Source organism: Natator depressus, chromosome 3, assembly GCF_965152275.1.
Source record: "Natator depressus isolate rNatDep1 chromosome 3, rNatDep2.hap1, whole genome shotgun sequence".
Taxonomy (NCBI): Eukaryota; Metazoa; Chordata; order Testudines; family Cheloniidae; genus Natator; species Natator depressus.
In genome coordinates, this window is record NC_134236.1 from 149,992,255 (window position 1) to 150,004,782 (window position 12,528).

The 12,528-nt window shown below is 48.3% G+C and overlaps 1 protein-coding gene across 4 annotated transcripts in view; it reads left to right on the plus strand.

The window, feature by feature from the left end:
• The window catches only part of SLC29A1 (solute carrier family 29 member 1 (Augustine blood group)), a 62,652-nt gene that overhangs the window by 14,664 nt on the left and 35,460 nt on the right, over positions 1-12,528 (plus strand). Inside the window, exon 1 of one of the 4 annotated variants that reach the window (XM_074949078.1) lies at positions 8,025-8,043. The exons of 2 other annotated variants lie outside the window; for them this stretch is intronic. The gene's annotated coding sequence lies outside the window, so the exon portion shown is untranslated. Of the gene's footprint in view, positions 1-8,024; positions 8,044-11,930; positions 12,058-12,528 lie in introns of those variants that run through there. One more of the 4 variants, XM_074949072.1, reaches the window with a different exon arrangement.

The following is a 12,528-nucleotide window of genomic DNA, read 5'->3' on the forward strand; positions in this document are numbered from 1 at the left end:
CCAGACTGCCCTGGTGATTATACAGTGACCAGCAGCTCCCTGGAGCTGCAGTTTGGATTTAGCCTCATGTCATGCTAGTCATAGAATCATAGAATATCAGGGTTGGAAGGGACCCCAGAAGGTCATCTAGTCCAACCCCCTGCTCGAAGCAGGACCAATTCCCAGTTAAATCATCCCAGCCAGGGCTTTGTCAAGCCTGACCTTAAAAACCTCTAAGGAAGGAGATTCTACCACCTCCCTAGGTAACGCATTCCAGTGTTTCACCACCCTCTTAGTGAAAAAGTTTTTCCTAATATCCAATCTAAACCTCCCCCATTGCAACTTGAGACCATTACTCCTCGTTCTGTCATCTGCTACCATTGAGAACAGTCTAGAGCCATCCTCTTTGGAACCCCCTTTCAGGTAGTTGAAAGCAGCTATCAAATCCCCCCTCATTCTTCTTTTCTGCAGACTAAACAATCCCAGCTCCCTCAGCCTCTCTTCATAAGTCATGTGCTCTAGACCCCTAATCATTTTTGTTGCCCTTCGCTGGACTCTCTCCAATTTATCCACATCCTTCTTGTAGTGTGGGGCCCAAAACTGGACACAGTACTCCAGATGAGGCCTCACCAGTGTCGAATAGAGGGGAACGATCACATCCCTCGATCTGCTCGCTATGCCCCTACTTATACATCCCAAAATGCCATTGGCCTTCTTGGCAACAAGGGCACACTGTTGACTCATATCCAGCTTCTCGTCCACTGTCACCCCTAGGTCCTTTTCCGCAGAACTGCTGCCTAGCCATTCGGTCCCTAGTCTGTAGCGGTGCATTGGATTCTTCCATCCTAAGTGCAGGACCCTGCACTTATCCTTATTGAACCTCATCAGATTTCTTTTGGCCCAATCCTCCAATTTGTCTAGGTCCTTCTGTATCCTATCCCTCCCCTCCAGCGTATCTACCACTCCTCCCAGTTTAGTATCATCTGCAAATTTGCTGAGAGTGCAATCCACACCATCCTCCAGATCATTTATGAAGATATTGAACAAAACCGGCCCCAGGACCGACCCCTGGGGCACTCCACTTGACACCGGCTGCCAACTAGACATGGAGCCATTTATCACTACCCGTTGAGCCCGACAATCTAGCCAGCTTTCTACCCACCTTATAGTGCATTCATCTAGCCCATACTTCCTTAACTTGCTGACAAGAATACTGTGGGAGACCGTGTCAAAAGCTTTGCTAAAGTCAAGAAACAATACATCCACTGCTTTCCCTTCATCCACAGAACCAGTAATCTCATCATAAAAGGCGATTAGATTAGTCAGGCATGACCTTCCCTTGGTGAATCCATGCTGACTGTTCCTGATCACTTTCCTCTCATGTAAGTGCTTCAGGATTGATTCTTTGAGGACCTGCTCCATGATTTTTCCAGGGACTGAGGTGAGGCTGACTGGCCTGTAGTTCCCAGGATCCTCCTTCTTCCCTTTTTTAAAGATTGGCACTACATTAGCCTTTTTCCAGTCATCCGGGACTTCCCCCGTTCGCCACGAGTTTTCAAAGATAATGGCCAAGGGCTCTGCAATCACAGCCGCCAATTCCTTCAGCACTCTCGGATGTAACTCGTCCGGCCCCATGGACTTGTGCACGTCCAGCTTTTCTAAATAGTCCCTAACCACCTCTATCTCCACAGAGGGCTGGCCATCTCTTCCCCATTCTGTGATGCCCAGCGCAGCAGTCTGGGAGCTGACCTTGTTAGTGAAAACAGAGGCAAAAAAAGCATTGAGTACATTAGCTTTTTCCACATCCTCTGTCACTAGGTTGCCTCCCTCATTCAGTAAGGGGCCCACACTTTCCTTGGCTTTCTTCTTGTTGCCAACATACCTGAAGAAACCCTTCTTGTTACTCTTGACATCTCTTGCTAGCTGCAGCTCCAGGTGCGATTTGGCCCTCCTTATATCTTTCCTACATGCCCGAGCAATATTTTTATACTCTTCCCTGGTCATATGTCCAACCTTCCACTTCTTGTAAGCTTCTTTTTTGTGTTTAAGATCCGCTAGGATTTCACCATTAAGCCAAGCTGGTCGCTTGCCATGTTTACTATTCTTTCGACTCATCGGGATGGTTTGTCCCTGTAACCTCAACAGGGATTCCTTGAAATACAGCCAGCTCTCCTGGACTCCCTTCCCCTTCATGTTAGTCCCCCAGGGGATCCTGGCCATCTGTTCCCTGAGGGAGTCGAAGTCTGCTTTCCTGAAGTCCAGGGTCCGTATCCTGCTGCTTACCTTTCTTCCCTGCGTCAGGATCCTGAACTCAACCAACTCATGGTCACTGCCTCCCAGATTCTCATCCACTTTTGCTTCCCCCACTAATTCTACCCGGTTTGTGAGCAGCAGGTCAAGAAAAGCGCCCCCCCTAGTTGGCTCCCCTAGCACTTGCGCCAGGAAATTGTCCCCTACGCTTTCCAAAAACTTCCTGGATTGTCTATGCACCGCTGTATTGCTCTCCCAGCAGATATCAGGAAAATTAAAGTCACCCATGAGAATCAGGGCATGCGATCTAGTAGCTTCCGTGAGTTGCCGGAAGAAAGCCTCATCCACCTCATCCCCCTGGTCCGGTGGTCTATAGCAGACTCCCACCACTACATCACTCTTGTTGCACACACTTCTAAACTTAATCCAGAGACACTCAGGTTTTTCCACAGTTTCGTACCGGAGCTCTGAGCAGTCATACTGCTCCCTTACATACAGTGCTACTCCCCCACCTTTTCTGCCCTGCCTGTCCTTCCTGAACAGTTTATAACCATCCATGACTGTACTCCAGTCATGTGAGTTATCCCACCAAGTCTCTGTTATTCCAATCACGTCATAGTTCCTTGACATCACCAGGACCTCCAGTTCTCCCTGCTTGTTTCCAAGGCTTTGTGCATTTGTATATAAGCACTTGAGATAACCTGTTGATCGCCCCTCATTCCCAGTATGAGGCAGGAGCCCTCCCCTCACAGACATTCCTGCCTGTGCTTCCTCCCGGTATCCCGCTTTCCCACTTACCTCAGGGCTTTGGTCTCCTTCCCCCGGTGAACCTAGTTTAAAGCCCTCCTCACTAGGTTAGCCAGCCTGCTGGCAAAGATGCTCTTCCCTCTCTTCGTAAGATGGAGCCCGTCTCTGCCCAGCACTCCTCCTTCATGGAACACCATCCCATGGTCAAAGAATCCAAAGCCTTCTCTCCGACACCACCTGCGTAGCCATTCGTTGACTTCCACGATTCGACGGTCCCTACCCAGGCCCACAGACCCAGCCCCCTCCACCAGTCCACGGGGCACTAGACACCCCTGAGCCTGGCCCTGCTGTGGGGAGGCAGGTGGGCTGAGCAGCCTAAGGGGGTCCCTCACAGGGCTGCTGCCTGACTCACAGACAGTGTGGGTTTGTTTGTGCCCGCTGAGCCGGAAAGGCAGAGCCCACACCCCTGCTGCCCCTCCCAGGACAGCAGAGATGGCTAGAGTCCCACAAGGCCTCACCCAGAGGAGAGTGTCGGTGCCAGAGGGAAGGGACTAGGAGCTCAGGCCAGCATGGCAAGCATGGGGTTGGTATCGGTTAGTCTGTCTGAGCACCCCGTCACTGGGCTTACTGCCTGGGGTGGCCTTCTGGGCACAACAGGCACTGTGACCCATTGCGTCTCCGTATGCATCATCAGAGGCTTAGAGGCACAAGCAGGCTGCCTTGTCTATGCTCCTGGGGGGCACAGAAAGTGCTATCAGCCCCCAGAGGGTATCTGGGACGCGGTGAGCAGGCCTAAACGCATGCGGGAGGGAGGGAGTCAAAACAGTTGCTCTGCTTTTAGGAAGGGAATCATACGTACAGGTGCGTTCTGTCATTCCCCAGCAGAGGGCAGTCATCACATGCATTGGCATTGCCACTGAGCCCTGTGAAAATAGTTATTAGTTCTGACCCCTTCTACTGGAGCCAGGGCTGGGTCTAGGCCCCCACAATACAGCATGGACCTGACCCTGCCTGGCTCTTAGCTAGGAGCTGTGCAGTGATGGGGGAGCCAGTGATAAAAGTATGAAAGGGAAACATGCAGGCTGTGTTTGGAGGACCTTCCCGGCACTTAGCTGTGAATTACCTCCCCAGAGAAGGAGGCCCTAGGCTGGACAGAGCCCTGGGGGATGTGCTATAGGGCCTAATCCTGCCTTGCCCTCCTTGGGAGGGATTAGGTGGAATCTACTAAGGCATCTCCCATCTCTGACTTCTCTGCTGATTTGAAGCCTCACTTTTATCCACAGCCTGCTCTAGGCAGGTGCTTCTAGCAAAAGCTTATTGGAGAGACAATCGGGGTGGAACTGGGCTGGCTTATGGCAGCTGGGCAGCCAGAATTCTCACCTGCTATCAGCAGCTTGTGCTGCAGCTTCTCAGCATTCAGCTAAAATAAATCTGTAGCCCTTGAGATTGTGAAGGAAAAACTTCAAATCATGACACAAATGTCAGCAATGCCTAAGTCTGCAGAGAGCCTGATACAGGTGCTCTAGGACATGTGAACTGCCCCCATTCTTCTCTGTGAGGTGTTAATTATGATCAAGGTGAGGAGAGTGTAAATGTCAGCCTTGTTAACTATTTCACTTCAGGTTGAATCATGCAAGAAAGGAGAGGGAAGATCACACTGAAGATTTGCACAGTCCACTGTGAGTGGTGATGCCAGTGAGTGGAACTCAAGCTGTGGGCAGAGCTTGGGAGAGGACTGTGACATACTCTTCCCTGGAAACAAACCAGCCCACAAAAAGAAACCAAGTTAGTTTCCCAGCTGTCCTGCCACCTCTCCCTCACTTTCTGTTCAAACACACAAGGGCCAACCTCTGCTTTGAGCTGTCATCCTCTGTCAAGGGGATATTCAGTCAGCCAGCCAGCTCCCCCTGGCTCTTTCACACGAAACCTCTAAGCTTTCAGGTAATAGATGTGATGGTGGATCTGCCATGCCCATAGATCTCTGACCCAGCCTGGTAAAGTGTGCCCTCAGCCCCACTCCTTGCCACCCGCCACCCCTCTCTGTTTTTAATAAACTCTCTGTCGGTTTCTCAGCAGCTCCTGATTCTCAGCACTATTCATAGCTGGTGATTTAAGGGGCTGCTTCCAGCTTTGAGATGGGAAACATCTGTTACAGCACTCAACCCATTTCCCCCAGAGCCAGGGCAAGGCTAGCATGTTCCAGTTTCAGGATCAGGGCAGGGGCCACTGCTGCAAACTAGTGTGTGATCCACTACGAGGCTCCAAAGCTGTGCAGGGCTTCAAGGAGGCAGCTGCCCTACACTGGATGTGGTAAGTGAGCGCTCTGGCCCATCCAGCAGCTGTGTCCCCGCTACTGTCCTCCCTACTGCAGCATGGCCTGCTCTGCAGTGCACAACTGATGGTGTTAAGACCAGGTGTGCTTGGGAGACTAGATTCTGGGTCTCATGACTGGTAGTGAGGGATTAGCTCAGCAAGCGGGCCCCAGGTGTGCTAAGAGGGCCTGCGGGCCAGCGAGGGTTTCCCCAGTCCCAAGGATGCAGACCATGGCAGAGTGACTTGCATGGCTAGTTTTATGGTCTTGTTTTTGTGTTAATGAGACACTAATGACGCAAGTCCTGTGCTTCTGCCTTTGCTCCTATAGAGCCCTTTGCAGCAGGGTGACCTCTTGGCATCCTGCCCATAGCTGCCAGGCCCTGGGAGCTTAGAACAGGAAATCCACTTGGAGAAAACCCTGAATGGATTTGGTGACAACAGGTGCCAGGTTGATCTCTGCAGATGGGTGGCCTCTACGCACAGAGCCAGGGACTTGCCAGGCCAGTGTAGTGGTCCTCAGCCCTGCTGTGCAGGGACCCTCTTTAGACAGGAGCTCCGTCTTAGTGGTTCTTTGGCCTCTGCTGAGGCTGCCAGCAAGTGGGCCAATAAGTGCCAAAAGTGATGGTGGTTTTTGTGTCATGGACACATGTCCCCCAGGAACTGGGCTGAGAATCCACCAACTCACTTAGTTCACACGTGGGCCCTCGAACATCTGTCAGAAGAGGACAACTCAGTCACTGCTGACCGGAGCTGTAACTGGAATCAGCAGTAGCCTAGAGGATAAAGGCTCCTTGCCCCCAGACTCCTATGCTCTCCAGTACCTTCTAAACTGAGCTCTGTTTTGGAACAAAATGATGGAGGGGTGACCCCAGGACCTCTTGGTGCCAACTGGCAAAGGGCATGGGAACGCATAAGAGTTACAGGCTTGTGATTCCTCATTTGTAGGTGTCTATATATCCCTGTCTCTGCTGCTCTTGTCTATACAGGGAAGGGGTGCTAGGCAGCCCCAGACTGTGTTACAACAGCAATACTAGATTTTGCCTGTGCATTAGGGAGCAAACAGTACTTCACTAGCAAGCAAAGTCTAGTAGCTAAAGCCGTTTGGAAGTCCAGATGCTTTTCCAGGCTCAGTAAGGGAATATTGTCATGTTATTAGAGCGGGAGACTGATACTTTAGAACGCCTGGGCTCTGTTTCCAGTTCTGCCACTGACTCATTTGTGTGAGATTGGGCAAGACGTTTTAATCTCTCTGCACTTCAGTTTCTCCATCTGTAACCCCAGGATAGTGCTCGTACTCTACGTGTTGTGGAGGGGTTGTGAGGGTTAGTTAATGAATGATTGTAAAATATTTCAGATCTCCAGACAAAAGGTTCTGTATGGGTGCAAAGTGTAAAGGATTCTAAACAGACTGAGATCATACAAATATTGACGAGCTCCAGGGCCCTAGAAATCAAATAGTGGCCAAGGGGAAAAAAATAGACCCTGAGATTATCTGGTGTATTGCCCAATGCCTAGGGCAAATCCCATTTTCTGCTGCTGCCCTCAAAGACAGGTGTTTGTTTTTTTCCCTTTGGGTTTTGTTACTTAAGTAGAAGACACTGAATGGCTGAAAACAAATGAAGCTTTCGTTAAACATTTTGCAGGAAATGGGATGTGTAAAAGGAGATCATGTAGCATATTTTTTATGGATTTTAAAAAAATAACTGAAGGGGAAGGATACAAATGGCCCATTTGTGAGGAGTTTTCTGTCCATCACTCCACACTTTGGAAAGTTTCAGAAGCTCCAGTGGGCTGCATCATGGCTCTGGTGCAAGCGGGGTTGGCTTGTAGCTGTACCACCCTAGAAACAGTGCAGGGGGAGGTCTTAGAGAGGAACAGCGTCCTCTTTGCTTCCCCCTTGCTCCAGAATTGTTGCTGGCCTGTAGCAGAAGCAAATTGTGATGACACCATGAGGGTTCAGCTGTGTTAATGAGAACATTACAGGGGCTGGAGCCAATGCACTGCCCTGCCCCATCCATCAGGTCAGAAAGGAGTAGTGGGCACACAGCCCCCAGTTATGCCTGTGTATCTTCCCTAGGGAGGCTATGCAGGGATATAAGGGGGGCTCTTACTTCCCCTTAGACTCCAAGGCAGCAATTGTAATCCAGGACACAGTTTAGCTCAGTGTACGGTAGCTATAATTTGTAAAGTTCTCAGTGCTGATTTCTGCACAAAGCCCTGGTTTTCTCCAGGATTGAGCAAAGGTATCTTAGGTTACTGTGGGTGTTTGTTCCTGCCAAATAGCTTAGACGCAGTGCTGTGATGGCGCGTAAATCTTTCTTTTTTTTTTTTTTTAGTCAGTGACTGAGATATTATTGGAAAGATATTTGGCAAGACTGTAGCTGCTCAAGTGGGGGCTCCTAGCTGCATGTGGATTAGGTGGAGTCACAGGATACAGGGTGATTCATCTGCCTTGTAATGAAAACCCTTCCACATGAACTGCAAGTCACTAATTACACTTCAGATCCAGGGCTACTTAACAGAATTAGCGTCACCTTCTTCAAACGCACTCCTGTCTCGCGCTGTGATGTGAGTTACACAACAAAGGCAGAGATGTTCGTAAATATCATTGAGTGGATGCTGCCCTGAAATTACTTTCAATTCACCTAATTGAGTGAAGCCTGCTTCAGTTCTGCCTTTGGCAGTTGCCAGAAGTTGTTGTTTGCTAGGTGGAGTTTAAAGAAGTAGCCCAACCATTTGGATTTTCATTCTTGGGTAAGTTCTCATAACAACACTGACTTGCCTACCTGCCTTGCAGTGCTGTTGTAGCTGTGTCGAGTCCAGGATATCAGAGAGACAAGTTGGGTGAGGTAATATCTTTTATTGGACCAACTTCTGTTGGTGAGAGAGACAAGCTTTTGAGCCACACAGAGCTCTACTTCAGGTGTAAGCTCGAAAGCTTGTCTCTCTCTCCAACAGAAGTTAGTCCAGTGGAAGATATTACCTCACCCAAGGCCCTGCTCCTGCAGTTGGATCCACAGGGGCCAAGGGTTTGCCTGAACAGATCCAGTTGCAGGATCAGGGCCTCTGTGTGCATACAGTACTTTGAAGATAAAAACTGCTATGTCCTTCTGTCGTTTCCTACATTCTGCTGGGCTTGTGTCTTCTGGTGGCCACTGATGGCTGCTGTGCGATTTGGCACTAATGGATTTTAAGCTTAGAGACTCTACTGAAGGGAAATTTATTCCTGTGCTTGGAAGCTCCGGTGTCTCTTGCAAAGTCTGTGAATGAATTAGATGATGTCTGTCGAGTACTTTGAAGCTTGAAAGCACTAAATACTATGTTGATTGTGAACCCTCTGGGGAACACAGTGGGATATAAACGTCCGGTCCTGTAGTAGAAACTTCCTATGACATCCTCCCAGATGGAGGTGGTGTCTCCCTTCCCCTTGCATTCTGATTGTGCACATCCCTGAGAGCACTCACTTCCTGAAATTACAGGGGCACAAATAACAGCTTTGTGGATGACTTGCTCAGAGTATTTGTGGAATCTACAGCAGATTGTTACCTTGGATTTTTGCTTCAGTTTACAGTTCTGAGCCCTGAGTGCAGAGGTCTCAACAGGACATGCGGGGCCTGAACTTCAGAGGGGCTGAGCACCCATAGACTTCAGTGAGACCTACTGGTGCGTCTCAGACCCATTGCGCTTGAAACAGAGGCATATTAAGTTAGCGATCATTAACTCTTAGGTTTGCTGAAGCGCAGGGGCAAGTCTCTGTCTGATCTTGTTTGTTTCTGGTGGCCTCTGAGTCTTATTTTAGGTTCTGTCTATCTTTACTCCTACAGTAAGATTTTTCCCTGACAGAGTTCCCATCACTCAAGACATGTCAATCTAGAGGGGAGAAAGCTCTGAGAAGTAGGCTATAGGACAGGCTCCATACACTTCTGGCAAGATGGGCCTGAATTCTGCAGCATGACCCCTTGATTCTGCAACATTCTGATGTAGCAGATGGGAGATTCGTTAAGAGCTTCATTTACATGACAAAAGAAGGCTTTGAATGACTTTGATTTGAAATGAATCATACCCTCAGATCAGCAGCTCCTGTGTTGTTTATGTTGATATTCAGTTTATTTTATGCTGTCCCCACCTAGTTTCAGTTTGCCACACAGTTTTATACTGAAGTATACAACTGCAGCAATGGAGTAGTCAAGGGGTAGCTGTGGAGGTGGTTTGATACTGTGGGATAAGGACGTTAGGTGGATGCATCTGCTAAAATTATAGCAGTAAACTAGATAACAATGTTGATCTCTAATTTTGTCATCTCTAGGTCTCAGAGTCAGTGCCTCACTGAGGTGAATGGGGTGGTTCATCCCTCTCCGAGCTATTGTTTCCGGCTGTTTGCAGACTCAGGCGTCACTGCTTTGGTTACATTTGGATCATATTTTCAAGGCTTTTTTGCAACTGTAAGGGCTACAAACATATTTTCTTTTCTTTTCTTTTTTTAAATTAAAGTGCAGTGCTGGAGCATGATTCTTCAGCCAGGGTTGGATTCTGGAACATACTCCACAGCTGCAGAAGTCTGACTACAGAGAGTAATCTTGCCCTGGGATATGGAGAGGCTGGGATCTACTGGAGGTTTTTCCATCTTTAATTTCTATCACCATCTGAAGCTGACGAAAAGTCAGATGGGTTTCTTGTGTGTGTCTTAATAACATAAGATGGCTGCAATAGGAGGGATTTTGGGTAAGCAGCCGCAGTTGCAGTTTCCGTTTCCTGCCATTGCTGTTGGTTCTGGGTTCTTGTGACCACTGTTCCCTCTAAGCTGTGTGCATGTGCGCACACACACAGATCCTAAACCCCCCCCACACACACACAGCGAAACACCACGCACACAAACATTTGCACAGAAGCACAAAAATTTGCACAGAAGAAATTTTTTTGCGCACATGGCCTGTCAAAAATTAGAGGGAAAGTTGCTTGTGACCTCATTGTCTAGTTGAGTTACACTTAGGAAGGAGTGCTGTGTACTGAGAGCATATGATTACATTTGTGTGCTAGTTTCCAGGGCACAAGCAGAGGTTGCTTTTAGTACAACGGTGTGTTTGGAGCCAATCTAATCAGTTTAATCACTGTATGTCAGCTGGAAATATGACTGATTGTGTTTGCTCTGATCAGTGGTTGGCTTGGACTGGTTTGTGGTGAGACAAAGTAACTGATTTATCTGATGCGTCCCCTATAAGATTTGATTTTTTTAAAAAAAAATCTAGATCTCACAGTTGCGAAGGTGACCCCAGTGGCAGGCCATCTTAGGGCTTGTCTACACTACCTGCTGGATCAGCAGTATAGACGCAATAAATCAATCGCTGAGCACCCTCCAGTTGACTCTGGTACTCCACCAGAATGAGAAGTGCAAGCGGAGTCGACGGGAAAGCATCAGCTGTCGACTTACCGCAGTGAAGACACTGCCGTAAGTAGATCTAAGTACGTCGACTTCAGCTACGCTATTCACGTAGCTGAAGTTGCGTATCTTAGATCGACCCCGCGTGGTAGTGTAGACAAGCCCTAAGTCTGCAGACTGGTGACTTGAAACAAACTTATAGATTAGATTGGCTCCTAGCTCTTTAGGAGTAATGACTGCCCTATGGATATGGGGTTAACCCTAATGATGATTGAATACAAGTATCTCTCTCTTGTGCATCCTGTAGGGTCAGCCCCTACAATGGCAAAGAAAGAGGTGGACAAATTGGAAAGAGTCCAGAGGAGAGGGGGAAAAAACATTGGTCAAAGGTTTGGAAAACCTGACTTATGTGGAAAGTTAAAAAACTTGGGCATGTTTAGTCTTGATAAAAGAAGATTGAGGGGGGACCTGGTAACAGTCTTCAGATATGTTAAGGGCTGTTATAAAGAGGACAGGTGCTCTTGTTCTCCTTGACCTACCTGAAGGTAGGACAAGAAGTGCTTGACTTAATCTGCAGCAAGGGAGATTTAGGCTAGATAATAGGAAAAAACTTTCTAACTATAAGGGTAGTTAAACTCTGTATTAGGTTTCCAAGTGAGGCTGTGGAATCCTCATTACTGGAGGTTTTTTAATAACAGGTTAGACAAACACCTGTCGGGGAGGGTCTGGGTATACTTGGTCCTGCCTCAACACAGGGGGTGGACTGGATGATCTCTTGAGGTCCCTTCCCTTACACGTCTATGATTCTATAATGCATTTAGATTAGGTACTAAGTGGTATTTCTAATGGGGATGGCTAACTCAGTTTAGGAATATACCTTTTTTTCTAGTTTAGACATACCCTACGGGGCAAGCCTCAGCAGAACGGCCTTGCCTAGACTAGGTTTATGATGTGATGTTCACTTGCTGAAGTCTGACCTACACATATTTGGGTGGGGGCTGTGTTTTGTTTTACTAATATAGTTACACTGGTGCAACCCCTCCTGTGGATGTAGTTATGTTGGTGTAAAGGTGCCTTTTACCAGTATAGCTTATTCCCATAAGGAAGGGGAATACCTATCCTGGTCTAAAGCACATTTGTACACATATAACTGTGTCACACTAGGAGGTTGCACTGCACTGACTGTACCAGTATGTGTAAAGTTAGGTAAAGCTTTAGTCTCTCCGCCCTCCAACATGTGCTAACGTCACACCTTCGCTCCTAGTCTAGAGAAGGTCTGAGACAGAGTCAGCATACGTGTTCCGGTGCTTTGGGAAATGTATTGCAACATGCACCCAGCCTGGGGACAGCCAACGTGGGACGTCAGCCAGAAGCGGAACTGGTCTGATGAGGTAGGCAGAGACTCGCACCGGGGAGGTTGTGTGTAGAGGGTTGAGCTCCATCAGTCCATGCCACTTGGTTTTGAAGAACGATGTTCTGAAGCAGAGGAAGGATGGTTTATTGGTTCAAACACTGGCTTGGGAGCCAGGAATCCTCTGCCCCTGACTCACTGTGTAACTTTACGCAAGTTTGTCCCTCCTGTGTGCTATAGTTTCCCCATCTGCAAGCTGAGGAGCAGGATCCTAAACCACGCAGTGGGCCTGAAAAGCTGAATTCATTGATGTCTGTAAAGTATTTTGGGATCCTCACATGGAAGGGGCCAAAAATGGGCAGAGCAATCATTATCGAGTGATGCTAGAGCAGCTGTTCAGAGTAGCAGGGATTCTGAGAAGTAGGCCAGTTAGAAACAGTTCTGCTCCTAGTCCTGTGCATTCCTCTCCCTGACTGGTGCGTGCTGGGGACTACAATGAGAAAATAAGCTC